The 17,727-nt window shown below is 36.0% G+C and overlaps 1 protein-coding gene and 1 long non-coding RNA gene across 2 annotated transcripts in view; one reads left to right on the top strand and one right to left on the bottom strand.

Annotated features, from left to right (window-relative positions):
• Nucleotides 1-1,981: 1,981 nt before the first annotated feature.
• Nucleotides 1,982-17,727, top strand: part of LOC125238904 (disks large-associated protein 5) — a 103,338-nt gene continuing 87,592 nt past the window's right edge. Inside the window, exon 1 of the mRNA XM_048146393.1 lies at nucleotides 1,982-2,128. The gene's annotated coding sequence lies outside the window, so the exon portion shown is untranslated. The remainder of the gene's footprint in view (nucleotides 2,129-17,727) is intronic.
• On the bottom strand, nucleotides 9,606-12,532 carry LOC125238911. Its single transcript, XR_007178482.1, has 6 exons — nucleotides 12,287-12,532; nucleotides 11,946-12,114; nucleotides 11,293-11,436; nucleotides 10,627-10,704; nucleotides 10,367-10,493; nucleotides 9,606-9,987 (listed from the first exon to the last, which is right to left on the bottom strand). It is a non-coding gene; the product is annotated as an uncharacterized LOC125238911 (long non-coding RNA).

A 17,727-nucleotide genomic window follows, 5' to 3' on the forward strand; every position in this document is an offset into this window, starting at 1 on the left:
TCCGACTCGCACTTGGCCAGTTTTTAGGGTTCCGTAGTCAACTAGGAACCCTTATAGTTTCGCCATGTCTGTCTGTCCGTCCGTCCGTCCGTCCGTCCGGCCGTTCGTCCGTCCGTCCGTCCGCGGATAATCTCAGTAACCGTTAGCACTAGAAAGCTGAAATTTGGTACCAATATGTATATTAATCACGCCAACAAAGTGCAAAAATAAAAAAATGGAAAAAAATGTTTTATTAGGGTACCCCCCAACCCCCCTACATGTAAAGTGGGGGCTGATATTTTTTTTTCATTCCAACCCCAACATGTGATATATTGTTGGATAGGTATTTAAAAATGAATAAGGGTTTACTAAGATAGTTTTTTTATAATATTTTTCTACTCCCGTACTGTTATTCGTGTGTTACAAGGTCGTGCATAGAACTTAAAAACCCTACATAAAAGATGTCAGGACAAGTCTATCTACTCTATACCCTGAAAACATTTAGTAGAAGTAGCACGATATAGCTGTTACAGTTCAGTAAATACATTGCTACCAACTTAACAAACCAATTCGCAGAGTCGAGACTCCTTCGTTTTCTGCTGCCTTCATTGGCGACGCGTCGAATCGCATTCAAATGTATGAGAACTCGATTCAACTCGGCTCGATTCGTCTTAGTGGCCAGGCTTCAAAGAACCATACCATAGACAGTTTTATTTTCATGTTTGCACTGAAACTGCATATTCAAAATGGTAGGCGGTCCACTAGATAACTAAGATGACTGAAAGTAGGTATTTGTTGATTTATAATTTTCTTTCAAAATAAGTGCTTGGTCGTAGAAAAAGTATTGTATGCAACGGTGTTTAACTGAGTCAAAAAATGCTCGTGGCGTCTTTATTAACAATTTTCGGCTTCGCCTCAAATTGTTACCCACGCCACTCACCTTTTTTGACCTCTTTTAACCACCAGTTGCATAAAATACTATAATATTTTCGGAAACAATCGCTCCTAAAGGAAAAAAAAGTGCGTCCCCCCCCTCTGACTTTTGAAGCATATGTTTAAAAAATATGAAAAAAAATCACAAAAGTAGAACTTCATAAAGACTTTCTAGGAAAATTGTTTTGAACTTGATAGGTTCAGTAGTTTTTGAGAAAAACACGGAAAATACGTGAGTTAAGGATAAAAATAAAAAAATATTTTGTGAAATTATCCTATCAATCTCAAATAACGTTATCAACGTGTAAAATGTTAAGAAGAGTAATCATAATTATAAGGTCAGTAAAGTTAAATTGTGACATTTACACGTACTGGTTTTTTAATTTCTTCTCGTAAAATTAATTTACCTATCCATACTACAATAACTGAGTCAAAACCGGCCAAGAGCGTGTCGGTCCACGCTCAGGGTGTTCCGTAGTTTTTCGTATTTTTCTCAAAAACTACTGAACCTATCAAGTTCAAAACAATTTTCCTAGAAAGTATTTATAAAGTTCTACTTTTGTGATTTTTTTCATATTTTTTAAACATATGGTTCAAAAGTTAGAGGGAGGGGACGCACTTTTTTTTCCTTTAGGAGCGATTATTTCCGAAAATATTAATATTATCAAAAAACGGTCTTAGTAAACCCTTATTCATTTTTAAATACCTATCCAACAATATATCACACGTTGGGGTTGGAGTGAAAAAAAATATCAGCCCCCACTTAACATGTAGGGGGGGTACCCTAATAAAAATTTTTTTTCCATTTTTTATTTTTGCACTTTGTTGGCGTGATTGATATACGTATTGGTACCAAATTTCAGCTTTCTAGTGCTTACGGTTACTGAGATTATCCGCGGACGGACGGACGGACGGACGGACGGACGGACGGACAGACAGACATGGCGAAACTATAAGGGTTCCTAGTTGACTACGGAACCCTAAAAAGGTGACTTGAGCAGTAAAATGGTGACTTTTAGGGAAACGAAACGTGACTTGCGAGTCCAGAGCCCTGGCAACACTGGGAAGTGCGTAAACAAGTGTTTAGAAAACAAATGATTAGATTATTTCACTCGATAATAAAACATTTTGAGTGTTTTGTGAACAATAAAGTGTAAAACAGCGTGTTGTGATTATTTCTGAAACACTGCCGCGACTGGTGATAAGAAATAAGCAAGTAAGTAGTTCTGTTTTCAATGCGTAAAATGTTTTTAATGGTTTCATTAAAAATATTAATGCTTTGTTTATTCTGATACTTTTAAAATAGTTACGAATCCAGTATTTATATTTTAAGCTACAGATAGATTTTTTTTCTTTAGTAAGGTGTGAAGGTAGATGTTTTTCTGTCGTGTACATTTATAAAAAATCTAAGTTTTGTCTATTTCAAATATGATTAAAAAAAAGCGTTTTATTTTAAAAAAAAACACATTTATTACAAATATTGTATAGACCATTTCATTTGTATTCGTTTTGTTTGTCCTAATAATTTAACTTGATTAAATTTAACTTGATTAAAATATTTGGTAGAGTTTTTTTACATTTCATTTATTAAAATAAACTGGAATATTATCTATTTTCTGTGTAATATTTTTTGTTGGAGAATCAATATGCTACATTAGCATAGAATTGGTTTAAATCAGCAAGATCCTTGGATTGCACATCTGAATAAAGAGCCTGCAACATGTAATTGAGTATTTTGTTATTTTATTTTGCAGTTATTTGTCTTACATAGTGTTTTATCTTCAATTGCTTGTCCAATAAGATTCCTTTTAAGTAGTCCTCATATTTTTTTTTTCCTGAAGACAAAGCTAGGTATGGTTGTTACCATAGTAACTATGAGTAAAAGTGGATCTTTGCCTGTGTTAGATTATGCAGTTTTAGTTAGGCTAAGTTGAGCAAATGAAAGTTGGAATGGTAGGGTCGGGAACTCGGGAATGTTATACAGTATGTAAACTAACGAAAACCATTTACTGTAACCCGTAAATGTCCAGGTGATACTGAGAAACTTTTACTATGGGATCAACCCCGAAATCACGAAAATATCTTCTGACAGTTTCATAGGTAGTTTTATTTTATAGTAAGTATTTCCTATGGGAGAGTAAATTTTTATTTCGCGTTTTGGGTGTTGGTCCCATAGTAAAAGTTGCTCTGTGTAACTTAAATATTAACAGGCTTCAGTAAATGGTTTTCGTTGGTTTACATACTGTATTATCCAGCTCTGTGGAATTTGCTAATACTCAAGATTTATAGCATTATCAAGTAAAAAAAAACAGGCAATAGAAGGTTTACACCTATAAACATGCTGAATAATTACATAGTAATTTAGACTCGTTAGAGAAATTTATCTAGAATTTTAATAAATGTGCGATTGTGAGTTGTTGCATACATATATGTAGATGTCATAGCAAGTTTTAGTTTTCTTTTTTTATTTAGTTAAACTGTATCCCAATTTGGACAAAAGGTAAGTATTTTTTTTCACATATTTTTTAAGAAACATTCGCCTACTTTAGAGAGTAGGTACATATAAAGAATAATAAATGTTATATGTTATATCTGTTATATCTCAAATACAAAGTTTGTCTGGAAGAGTGCACTTTCGCAATATCTACGTAGTGCGGTCCATGAGTTTTTAGCCTAACATAGAAGGAGAAATGGAAATTAAAAGAAACTCATGAATATTATTTTTCAATATATTCTCCCTTTATTGCAACACATTTTTCAGAACGTTTAATTAATGCTTCTATGCCGCTATAAAAATAGACCGAATCCTTCCCCTCAAAATGGTCGCAAACAGCCTGCTTAATTTCTTCATCATTATTAAATCTTTTTCCTCTTAGATCTGATTTCAATTTTGAAAACAAAAAATAGTCTGAGGGGGCCAGGTCAGGACTATAGGGCGGGTGATTAATCTCAGTGAACCCACATTCCTTAATAGTGGCCTTCGAAACCGCAGCCGTGTGGACTGGAGAGTTGTCGTGCAGTAATCGCACCCCTCGACTCATCTTCCCTCACCGTTTTTCAAGAATTTTCTAACGCAACTGGCGTAATAACTCGCTATAGTACGCTGAGTTTACCACGGTATTACGTTCCTTGAAATCAATCAGGAGAATTCCTTCGCAATCCCAAAAAATTGTAGCCATGTGTAGTGACCTTAGCTTTTTTTGGTGCCGGTTCTCCCTTTCTGTGCCACTCCATTGAATCCCTTTTGGATGTTGGATCATAGTAAAGTATCATAGTTTCATCACCCGTAACAATGGATTGTATAACTGCTTCCTGGTCTTCACGGCAAAGTTCTAAAAATTCTTCACAACACTCAACACGTCGCTGCTTCTGAACCGCACTAAGAATCCGCGGAAAAATTAGTGCAAGATGAGTACATCTTGCACTAATTTTTGTCATGTTTAAATGGTTGTGAAGGATCCTGAGAACACTTGTTTTCGAAAGCCCAGTCTGTGCTGCAATTTCCTTTGTTTTTAGTCGACGATCACTTAGAACAATGTTTTCCACAAAATGAATATTTTCTGTAGTAGTCGCCAATAACGGGGCCTCCTTCACGTGGGTCAACTTCCAAAGATTCCCTCCCCCAACGAAACAGTTTAGACCAGTTCTTTATTGTTGCGAAAGATGGGCAGGAGTCACCGTATACGACAGTCATTCTTTCTTTTATTTGCGTTGGCGTTACACCTTCTTTAGTTAAAAACTTTATTACGGCGCGATATTCGATTTTAGACATTTTTAAAAACTACTCGACAACACTCTAATTAAGTTGTCTCGCAAATAAAATAGCAATCGTAACAAGTTGAAACTCAACACAGTAAATACTATAAGACTTGTCTGAACTGAACATGTCATTAATGTATCAGCCGATCATCTATATTATTTCTATGAGAGGCTAAGAACTACGGTCCGCACTACGTAAGACCGCCTGTTGTTGTAATATACTTAATCCAATAATCAATTGTTTTGTCTCTGCTGAGGCACAGTATAATAAAGAGTATTATCATACAGTATGGCCACTCCCGCTCCCCGTTGAAAGTGCCGCCCACCCCCTCTCGGTTACCTCACAGTTACCGTCTGTCAAAAACGCGAACAGTCGACCTGTCATATGTCACTCATACAAGCATATTACGCGTTCACCTACACGAGCTTAGACTGTGTGCTAGGAACGCGCCTCTTTCATATATTTATACGCCAGTGTCCGAGGTGTGGCTGAGCTGAGGTGTGCCAATAAAGAGTCTTCTACTATCTACAAGTAAAACAACATAATGAAAACCCCCTTAAATTAAATAATTACAAATAAAACGATTGCGCTAGGTCCTGGTCGTTTGGTAAGATGCCCAGAAGACTATACTATTGATCCATAGTTATTATTGACTATGATATATGGATTACATAGATAAGCTATCTCAGACATTCCTCTGTTATCTTCTAACTGGGGTTAAATTATTTCTTTATCTAGGTATTTAACCTGTTTAGTCTGCAGTCTATAATATATTGATATACATTATATACATATATGTATACAGATAGTAGTGTAAGTATAGTCAACCAATTGGAACCCTAGGCCACTGTAGAACTATGTCAAATTGTCAAAGTGACATTATAAATCAGATTGTAAAAAATCTCTTACTGCTTGTCATTTTGACATGGTTGTAGAGTGGCCTAGGGTTCCAATTGGTCGACACTTGCACCTCCTAATTCTTTGCTTTGGTTTGTCTGTGGCCATGAGTACCTAATTCCATTATAAAACATCTAGCTGAGATGACGATTTTTTTCATCAAGCAGAAATGTTTGCAAGTGATTCTACCAGTATATTAATGAAATGGAAAGTGACGGTGAGAAACCGGCAGGAGTCCACAACGCCAACCAAAGGCGTTTTAAGAATTTAAGGAAGAATTCGATCGAGTCCGAAACACTACGCTGCGCTCCAAAACTCGCATTGCTGATGTTGGCAAAAAAACCGCCAGGCTTAAATGGGACTGGGCCGGCCACGTCTATCGCATGCATCCGGATAGGTGGGCTAACATAGCCACCAAGTGGATGCCGACGAAGAAGCGTGGGCCGGGCAGGCCCAGGCAAAGATGGCGAAACGATCTTGACGCCTTTCTGAAGAACTGGCCGGAGGAAACAGAGAACAGGGAGTCATGGAGAGCCAAGGGAGAGGCCTTTGCCCAGCAGTGGGACACTCAAATAGGCTAACAAAAAAAAAAGGAAGAAATAGAAAAATTCGCCCAACTCTGCTCCGTGGCTAAGTTGATGTGAACTTTAAAAGTTTTCCTTTAATTTAAAAATCTGTAGCTTCTTATAACTAAAAAACTGCATGCCGAAATCCAACATGCGAAAGTTAAGGTCCTTGGCAAGTTGATAAATTACAGTAACATAAAAGTTTGGCCTTTGTCTAAACTGCAAGACATGACATTTGGCAATGGTTCGCATCTGTAGGCGGGTAACGGCTGACTCATTTCAATTTGACCGACTTTTTGCAAAGATTAATGGAATCAGTAGTTCTAGATGACCAGTCAATAAAGACTGATCTTCCTGAGTTTCCCGACCTTGACTGATCGTCTATAGAAATGTAAATCAGAATTAGTAGAAGTCCTAATGTAATATAAATCAGTATTAAAGTTACTAATTAGGCATAATAGCCCCAGTAAGCTTAAACAGACCGGTCTTCACAGACAGCACCCGTTCACGAGTATGACGCGTATCTCAGTCATCGCCTCCCTCAACCTTCATTTGGAAAGGTGGTGACCCGATCAACGACGCCACCAAAGACTTTTAAGACTTTTAGAGAATTCTTATGCACCTTTTTGCTTGAAAAAGCCATAAATATTGCTGTAACTAGGTAAAGTGGGTAAGCAATGCGCGGGCGGGTTAGGCAATGGCGCATACGCAGATTTGGGACACGATATGACGGCAGTTACGGTTACTAGAAAAATGTATCAAATTCCTCCTGTGCATAACCGTATGCAAATGAAGTCACCATTTTGCGATAGCTGAATGAAGACAAAGATGGACGAGTATGTACCCACAGAGAGAAGTCGGTGGTCAAATTATCTTGAATGACAAAAAGAGTCTGAACGGACCCCAGTATTATATGAGTGCCTGGCAAAATGCTGCATAACACAATGAGGATGATGATGACAAAACTAGAAAGTAAAATATTCAATATTTAAGTAAAGTCAGACTAAGCTAAATTGGCACCGATGTTTATAATCGCCCAGCCTATGCAAGTTTGTACATACGTTTTAAAGTAACACTTGCTCAGTTTATCACAATTTCTGAACAACTTAGTTTGTACTGACTAGCATATCTTATTTGGAGCGTGGGTACATTAGAATTCATTAGATTACACGCAAAGACAATAGTTATTTGTTATACATGGGGGCAAAGTTGTATTTTAACGCCGAGTGTGGAATTGAAAAACGAGCAAGTGAAAGGATTCTATAGTTGAACCACGAGCGAAGCGAGTGGTTCGAGAATAGAATCTTGAACTTGCGAGTTTTTTAACACACGAGAAGTAAAATACATTTGCACCCGAGTGTAACACAAAACTTTTCCCCTCACTATAGCGAGGAAACTACAACGCAAAAAATGCGTTTATCACTGCTTCCAGTAGTTCCACAGGTGGTAAATCATCTTTACTACTAGATTCACCTACTTTTATCAATTTTAAAGCAGGTAATTTGACTTTATTCAAGGTTAAATTACTTTACCCACTAGTGGATAAAATGCGTTTTTACCCGCTGGTATTAAAGGACAAAACACGTGTTTCCGAGCTAGTGAGGGGAAAAATCTTTTCGTTCATCTGTCTCTGAAATCGTTGTGTAATATTTTATCTTTATCACACATCCTTTCTATAGCAACTAATTAAGGCCATACAGAGTTAATTACCAGACGGATTGCGAGACATCTACGTCAGGATGTGAGCGTTTAGTTGACAGGATTTTTCTAATCAGCCACACTCTAAAAAAAATTTGTTTGCTCCTATCAATATTTTGATCGTCGTAGTCAAGCATCTTGATTCCATACGAGCCTGATAAGATCTTAGACAAATGGAATAAGGTAATTTTGATTGCTCTTACTTTTGCAACGTAACTGAGACAATTAAGATCTTGTTCAATAATTACATGAAAAATAATTAGGCGAACTAAATTACCTTAGTAAGTTCAACTAAGCACTTGATAATTATTATCATGATACGTAACTGTATCAACTAACGCAAACCAGTTAGTTCAACTATGACGTTGCTCAATATTAACATGGAGAATGATTGTATTAATTATTTGACCTAAATAAATTCAACTAAGAACATGATTACATCTACTTACGAACCTTGTGAGTCTGAACTAAGATATTGGTCAATTTGAATATTAATTGTTTAATCAATTCAACTAAGACATCTGTCAATATTAACATGAAGCATTACTGTATTAACTATTTAATCCGAATAAGTTCAACTAAGAACATGATTACATCTACTTACGCACCTTGTGAGACTGAACTAAGATATTTTTCTATTTGAACATGAATTGTTTAATCGATTCAACCAAGATGTAGGTCAATATTAACATGAGGCATTACTGTAGTAACCATTAAAACCAAATAAGTTCAATTAAGGACATGATTACATCGATATACACACTTTGTGAGAGTGAACTATGATATTGTTCAATTTGAATCTTTGTTTTGTTATACATTTCAACTGAGAAGCTTGTTCAGTACTATCATTCATGTTCAATTGTACTATGACTTACTTTGTCTCATTTACTAAGACAACAACCCCTTATTGATAATTGTCATAAAACACCACGGGACTGAATTAGACAAATTATGTTTTATACCTATTTATAAATACATACGTTAACTTGACAGATAACATAAAACGATTCATATCTAATTCAGGCTGGTGATGCGTTTATGAATAACGCCATAAATAAAACAAAAGTTATAAAAAAATGACATTTATTCATAATATACTTGGCACCTACTACTACTACCTACTTAGAATAAATAGTTTTTTTCTTGCGGCGGTTATCACATCACAGCTAACCTAACAACTTACAAGTTCAATGGAGGAAGAAATCGAAATTTTAAAATACATGGGAGTTGGAGAACTTAAGACGCTACAGGAGCGAAAATGCTAAAATGGAAAGGAGCCCCCCTTTCAATTTGGGAATTCAAATTTAATATACAAGTGTTATTAACTAGATTTATCGAAAAAAATGTCCATTAAGAACTCAGTTAAAAAATATTGCGAAAAAAATCTTTAAAATCGAGGTTCCGCTCTCGACTGTTTCCCCTTCAAAATTAAGTCAATCGTAACTAAATTTGAGAATCTGAATAACAATGAAATAATCAGTGTCGGACCGTTCAGTTTTTGTGGCTAATTGTTACCAATTTTGAATACCACACCTTTTTTACGCCATAATCAATAACACCGTTTTTGAAAATTTTCGATGGGCTCTAGCGTCTTTAAAAATAAGAATCTCAAAAAATCAAAACGGTCCGACACAGATAAAAATTATTATAATCTGTCTTGAAAAAATCATTGCTGTATCTTGAAAAACCAGGGAGGAAATAGTCGAGAGCGTTTGTATGGAGAATAGATCACTCCTGTATCGTCTTAATACCAGAGTTCACCAGTAAGTACAATGTATTATATTTTCATTGTATTATATATTTTGTAGCACGTATCTACTGCGTTCATAATGGACTGTCTTTCATAGATTATCGATCTGCTGACAACAACTAGAAATGATTCGATTTTTTCAAGAGACTCACCCACAACAATTATGTATGGCTGGCATGACAATCCTATTTTTTGAAGTGTGGCTATGCGAAGTTCGATGGTCTGGCTAATTTCTACACTAGAGCGGATATGCTTTATGAAACCTTCCCTTACTTCCATTTTACTGGGCTTCCAATTTTGACTTGCACCGGAACCTCGCTTCTTCTTTTGGCGGACTGCCGCAGTGTTCAGCAAAAATGGAATGGTGAGAAATCCGGCTATATTCGTTGTTTCCTCATAGGGCGCTATAAAAATGGGACTAGTTAGTAAAATATTATTACAAACGATATAATATAAGGAAAGATCAATGCGGGTAAGTGAACAGTGGGGCAACTGAAACGAGCCACGAAGGTTAAACAAACTTTGCCACCGAGTGAAATACAAAATTTTACACTACACCGACACAAACAAAATATTAACTGTAAAACATCTAACTAAATCAAATCTATCAAGCTTGAGACATCCAGTTAAAATTTGTATGAAATTTCTTTGTACTCTTGTGGACAAAATGCAGTTTTGCTATCTGTTTTTGAAGACTAAAGAGAGCCTTTGCCAGTCGGTGTGGTGAAACTAACTATTTTAACATAGACAACATCTGCTTTATCAATTTTATCATATACTTACAATTGGTAAGTGCAGTAAGTTCGACTTTTTGTATTTCAGCTGTTCCTGAAGATTTATTTTCATTGATGGAAAATTTATAAACAAATTGTCCTAGTAAATTTCATGTGCTTTTGAAGTCGTTAAGCCGCTGGAATGATAAAACATACAATTAAAAACAAAAAGTAAAAAGAAACGAATGCAGTATTCAGTTATACATATAATAATTATTTTAAAGTTACATAGTAAAAAGTGACTTAGCTAGTTAATGTTATTATATTTACCAAAGAATATCCTTGTGGTTTTTTGAGAGCAGAATATTTTCAAAATAGTGATGCAGAGTCCAATGACTTTTCCACAATCTGAAAAATATTTAGAAACTTTACTTTTCATTTGCCTCTTTAATTAATATAATTATAATACAATTAATTACAGTCATAACCTATACACTCACAGTATAATGTATCATAATAATAAATAAATTAATTAATGTAATAGGACATTCTTACACAGATTGACTGGGTCCCACAGTAAGCTCAAGAAGGCTTGTGCTGTGGGTACTCAGACAACGATATAATTAATAAACAAATAATTATATAAATAAAAAACATCCATGACTCAGGATTCTCAGGAACATACCTGTGCTCATCACACAAATAAATGTCCTTACCGGGATTCGAACCCAGAACTGCGGCTTAGTAGGGACGGTCACTTAGTCACTACTCGCTAGGCCAGCCCGGTATCTTGCCTAACAATGCAGTTATATTAAAAATATTATTGTGATAAGATGAGTATGTTACTTCAAAAATGGTTGGAATAAAATCTCTCTCTGGTATGTTGGTCTGCCTATGCAGTATTCATTTATTGAATTGTAATTCTTATAATGTTTTTTACAATAAAATACAGAACCTCCTCCTTCTAGGTAAAGAAGTCTGTTAGAAACTGCTTACCCTGGAATTATAACTGGGCTCTGCTTTCTTCTCAGCAATTGCAGATGGCACATTTTCCTTTTCCGAGGACAAGTTTTCCTTTTCTGAAGTTTCTATAACTATTAGGTCTGTGCTTATGTTAAACTCAGAAAAATCCATCAGGGTCTGGAAATGAATGATACAATTAATATCACATACCATACTACAAAATTATGAACAGCGTGGAAAAATATTTGGCCCTAGAGGAACCGTATTACATCTTTTTTTAACTCAAAGTTAATATTTTTCAATATTGCTACAATATCTATAATTGGGGGGCCATTATGCTAGCAGACAAGATTTAAAATTGAAACAACTCTTAAGGGCAAAAGGTAATTATTTCTCTGTTAATTAATCTATTACAAAGGACTCCACTGAGCCTTGCCTTATATTATGAAATTACTCTCTAATTTACTAAGTTTACAGAGCCGAGGGCTAGCTACACTTGAACATGAGACTAAGGTTTTAAATTATTTAAGGGAACAAACGTGGATCAGCGAACTCTTGAGTTAAAACTACGGGTAGAAACGGTGTACGGCGGATATTAAAATAAAAGGTATAGTAACACGGAGGGTGCCAGAACCATAATTATGCCGGTTCGATGATGTAGATAAGAGTGATTGGAAAGGTCTAACCTCAAACGTGCTACGTCAGCCGCCTCAGACCACCACGACTGCCACGTCAGCCGCCTCAGAGATGGTGTCGTGTGGATGACGGCAGCGTCAGCTTGCCGCCTGTAGGTTACCGGAACACAGCGGGGAATGCTGGCGACCGGCGCGAGGATTAGGCGACGCGGCGTGAACCCTGAAATGTGTATACCAGTCTTTAAGTAAAATTCCAAAGACGGCGTCCGTGAGACTTGGATCTATTATTACGAGATTGCATCCATTATCGGCCGGGGCCGCAGCCCAGCAAGCTATTGGCCTCGTGTCATTAGCAACTTGACTAAATAATGAAAAAAATACATTGTACTTACTGGTGAATTTTCGTATTAAGTTCTCCAACTCCCATGTTTTTAAAGATTCGATCACTTACTCCATTGAACTTGTAAGTTGTTAGATCTGTGATGTGATAGATAACCGCAAAAAAATTAACACAAGACGCGTTGACAAATCACTTCGGCGTCAGTGTTGCCAACTCCGATTTTGAAAAACGCTAGGCTAATGTATAGAAGATGTCTAAAATACGTTAACATTTTTTTTTAAATGAGTCTACCTCGAATTAAAGGCATAAAGGTACTTAAAATAAATGATTAAAAATAATTCATAAATGATTAAAAATAATTCAGTACCTATCTAAAATTGAAATGCCGTCAAATGATACCTAATGTGCAGTAAAATTCACCTTTGTTATTTGGTTACGAGTCTGTTGTTTTTTAGCAATAAATTTGATGGAATTTTTATTTTAACTAATAGATAGTAATCAATAGTAAAGTAATCAATAGTAAATTACGATACAAGTGCGAAAAATGGGAAATTTGAAACGAGTTGTGATTAAAACACGAACGAAGAGAGTTTTTTAAATCGACAGGAGTAGTGAATTACCTATAATACTTATTCTATTCGTACATGTATCGTACAACGTTTTACAATACATACCATAATTATGTAATAGTACATTACGATACAAGTGCGAAAAGGTGGAAGTTCGAAACGAGTGGCAATAAATTAAAACACAACAGAAGGGAGTGTTCTAAATCAACACGAGTTACGAATTTCCTTTTCGCACGTGTATAGTACGACGTTTTTCAGTACAGATGGTCCTCCGAAGTTTCGACCTGACTAGAAATGAATCACTTTTCACACTAGTGCGTAAAAAACGCAACATCTGTACTGAAAACTATATTATAAGTCAATAAAAATATATATTAGCCCCAGTGTCAATATATTGTAAGTGTAAGTAATATATTATATGTTGCCCGTGTGGTGACGGGTTAAGAATTTCACAACCCCCTTTCTTCCCGTGGGTGTCGTAGAAGGCGACTGTGGGATACCTATGGGTTAAATTGTGGCGTAGGCGAGAGGCTGGCAACCTGTCACTGCAATGTCACAGTTTCGTTTTCTTTCAATCCCTTATTTGCCAAGAGTGGCACTGAAACGAGTAGATTCATGTGCTACCCCTTCATGGGATACAGGCGTGATTGTATGTATGTATGTATGTATATTATAAGTCATAATTTATTGATTATTTCTCCTCATTTCCTCGCAAATTAGGACAAATTAAATAAATATACTAAAGCAATCTAAGCCTTGGAATGCTTGAATTTTCTGCCTTAACATGTACCTATATAATTATATGCTTAAAATCCTTGCACTTTAAGATGAAGCCTCACGCGCCACGCCGAGTCACGTGATCACGCGTATATATATATAGCGTAACCGAAATTGCTCTAGTGTGGCTTCACCCTTTAGGGCTTCTAGATAGAACTTGCTACAGGCTCTGCGCTGCTTTATCCGGCACTGCGTCTGAGCTGAGCCAATTATAGCATTTTTTCTGGGAAGGGGTGGATCCGTTCCTGACTTGGATACTCATGAAGAATACAAAACTGAACCCATATCGAGTCCGGCTATGCTAACGCTGCAGCGTTTTTGATAACAGTGTGCAAGCGTTATTGCGATTATTAAATAACTTTAACGATTCTGACAACACTTTCATAGTGGGCTATCAAATATGAAAAGCATGGTTAGCTTAATAGGATCAGCATGGCAATCCGTAAATAACTCACCCTTCCATTTATTTTGAAAATTGTTATATTACATCGACGTCCGCCACACACGAAAATTCATAATAAAATTGAATACCATATGGCGATGACAAATATGGTTGCTTTCAAGTTGATGCCTTAGACCAAATATGTAAAAATATGTGCCCAATGCTAAATAAAAATTTTCGATGAAAGAGCCGTGAAAATATCCCAGATCTGGTATATTTTATTCCGAGTTGGCAACACTCGCACGCGCTGCGGGAGGGGCGCGGGCGGAAGGCGGATGTACAAACGCTTACCCCTACTATTCACTTGATTGATCAGATTACCAATTATTTAATTTGTTTATTATGATAATAGATTTAACAATTCATTCTTAGTAGAACTCAATTCATTTCGTAATTGATACAACAATTTGATCATAATGGGATTGAGAAATGTATCTTCGTTGTTTCAAAATTTTATATGTCTAGAACTATTGACATACTTATCTGTCTTAAAGAATTAGTTGAGGATTGAAGCAACCTAGATTTAGTTTATGTCAAATACCAAGTCTTATTTGAATCAACAAAGACAAAATAATCAAATTAAGCATGAAAATGCTTAAAACCATTAACATACTTATTTGTTTTAATGAATTAGTTCAGGATTGAATGTACCTACACGTTTAGTTGTTTCAAATACCTAATCTTATTTGAACCAACAGACAAAATAATCAAATCAACTATGAAAATGTTTAAAACCATTAACATACTTATCTGTTTTAATGAATTCGATCAGGATTGAATCTACCTATGTTTAGTTGTTTCAAATACCTAATCTTATTTGAATCAACAAAGATAAAATAATCAAATTTACCATAAAAATGTTCAGAACTATTAACATACTTATCTGTTTTAATGAACTAGTTCAGGATTGAATCAACCTATGTTACATAGTTTTGCCTAACAAGTTAATAATTGATTCAAGGTGTTCATTGGTTAGGAATAACAAAACACCTAAGTTATTAGTTCAATCATACATTCCTTTATTGTTTTAGTAATCAGCTTTATTTGAATTGTATAAGATCGTAATTGTAGTGATTAACTTAACGTCAACTAAGAGAAAACTGCTCTTAGTTGGCCTTCATTTTTTAGAGTGCAGTGCAAATTAGCTTTTACCCGCGGTTTCACCCGCGTACTAAAAGTAATATTGTTCAAACTTTGGACCCCCATTTCACCCCCTAGGTGAATTTTGAAAAATCCTTTCTTAGTGCTCCTCTACACCACACCTCGGACACTGGCGATCAAATATATGACTAAAGAGGCGCGTTCCTAAGCACACAGTCTAACTTAGTGTAGGTGAACGCCGTACTATGCTTGTGTGAGTGAGATATGACAGGTCGACCGGTTGCGTTTTTGACAGGCGGTAATTGTGAGGTAACCGAGAGGGGGTGGGCGGTACTTTCAGCGGGGAGCGGGAGTGGCCATACTGATGTACTCTTTAATTATACTGTGTCTACACTTTATAAGGAATCTACGTGGCAAATTTGGAATCTCGAGAATCAGTGGTTTCGGCTGTGCATTAATATGTCAATCAGTCAGTTTCTTCTCTTACCTATATATTTAGATGGACCTGCAGAGTACACAGTAGCTACACCTACAATCCATGTATTAATCTATATTCATCAACATAATCTGTAATTTACATAATAATTAGTAGAATATGACGTTGAACTTGCCGTAGGGTGTATTGGTTTAATTTTATTCGATGTATTAGGTATTGTGCCTAATACACATATGTAAAAGTTGCCGTTTCGATTCTTGCGTAGTCGTTCGCCACCCTTCTCTTTACATCGCATGTATCGCCAATACTCGATTGCACGCATAGACCAACGGTATTAAAAATAAAACTTTAATACTGAAATGAAAGTTTAACATAAGCTAAAGGAAAGCATAGAATTTGTCAATGCGACATCAAGTCCCGAAGAAGCACAACGCAAAATACAAAAATAAGTAACAGATAAATATTAAATATACTGGGGTTACCACCCCTATGTCATTCTTGTGGTCTGATAGGGCACGAAATCAATTCGAAATTAGGGAACTGACGGTAAATTCTTATTAGATTCGACAGCGAAGGGTGAATTTTATAAAGATTTATGCCCAATGCGCTTTGAATGGCCAATTACCGATACTATCTAATTGGTAACACAATTATTAATCCATTGACCTGCTGCGCTTCGTACGTAATAAAACAAAGTAAAAAAATACAACATAGTTGATAGACGGTTACGTCTTTATTATTCTAAAGAGTTAGATTATTACAATCTTTCAAATGTCGCTGGTTAAAAATATAACTGACCTTTAAACCTTGTAACTATCGGAAGTTTTGTCTAGGGCGCTTAGTAAGCCGACTGCAAGTGTATATTTGTTTTGTGGTACATTTGAAAAGCGTTAACTCTTCACATTTGGGCAGGACACCCGGTCTGAATCGTAATGACGGACTGTCGGAACCATATTGATGAACGTTTCCTATCGCCTTTGCCAGTTTTCGTAACCGCCGCGACGCGCGCGAATGTGTTCCTATTTTGAAAATTGCTGGCCAGTGTTGCGTAATGTTTGTTTATGGTTTTTACTTTTTTTTCGAAATCCAAGAGTCATATTGCCAGTTATAATTTTTTTTAATTGTGTCGTGTTACAGTGGCAAGTGTTTCTGGCTGGCGATTGTAGTAATGTCTATGATTAGACAATACTTCAAACACTTTGAATTTTGCCGCAGTTTCTACAGTTCATGTTTTTTTTGTGATAAAAACTAACGTCGTATTTTCTGTAATGTGTTTTTAAACGTCATTAAGACGTTATCTTAATTGCGACGAGTTAAAAAACACAGCCATTTAAAGAATATTAATTGATGATTTCTCTGGCTAGACTAGGCTTTTTATTAATTGACATTCCTACAAATTTTCTTCATCTTTTCTTTATTGTTTTGAAAAATTCCTATTTTATAAATTTCACTAAATCCATTACCTACATAAAACTGGACTTCACGTAAACATTTAAGCTTCTGCTGCTGCGTTGACCTTCAAGCTACTTTCTCAACCGTTTCATTCTTAGTAATCTTAGTATGATACACGAAAATCGTTACAGAGACAATTTGTTGAAACAAGAGAAAAGACAAGTTGTATTTTAACGCCAAGTGTGGAAATCCGAGTGTGGTGTCAATACACGAGAAGTAAAATACATTTGCACCCGAGTGTAACACGAAACTTTTCCCCTCGCTATAGCGAGGAAACTACAACGCAAAAAATGCGTTTATCACCGCTTCCAGTAGTTCCACAGGTGGTAAAACATCTTCATTACTAGATTCACCTACTTTTATCAATTTTAAAGCAGTTACTTTGACTATATTCAAGGTCAAATCACTTTACCCACTAGTGGATAAAATGCGTTTTTACCCGCTGGTATTAAAGGATGAAACATGTGTTTCCGAGCTATTGAGGGGAAAAAAGTATTATGCCCCTGCCGCAGAAAATCACAATACTCTACGGGCCTGGCCACGAATGTCACATCTCTAGGTGATTTGGGCAATAATAGACACGTCACAATACAGTCAATTCTGACATAACTGACATCGTCTTGCCACGCAGTGAAACTTCTGTTGCTTATAACTATTATACTATGCCCTTTTGGTTAAAGCAGACAGAAAAAGACCAGCATCGGCCGTTGAACTCG

Source organism: Leguminivora glycinivorella, chromosome 24 (genome assembly GCF_023078275.1).
Source record: "Leguminivora glycinivorella isolate SPB_JAAS2020 chromosome 24, LegGlyc_1.1, whole genome shotgun sequence".
NCBI lineage: Eukaryota > Metazoa > Arthropoda > Insecta > Lepidoptera > Tortricidae > Leguminivora > Leguminivora glycinivorella.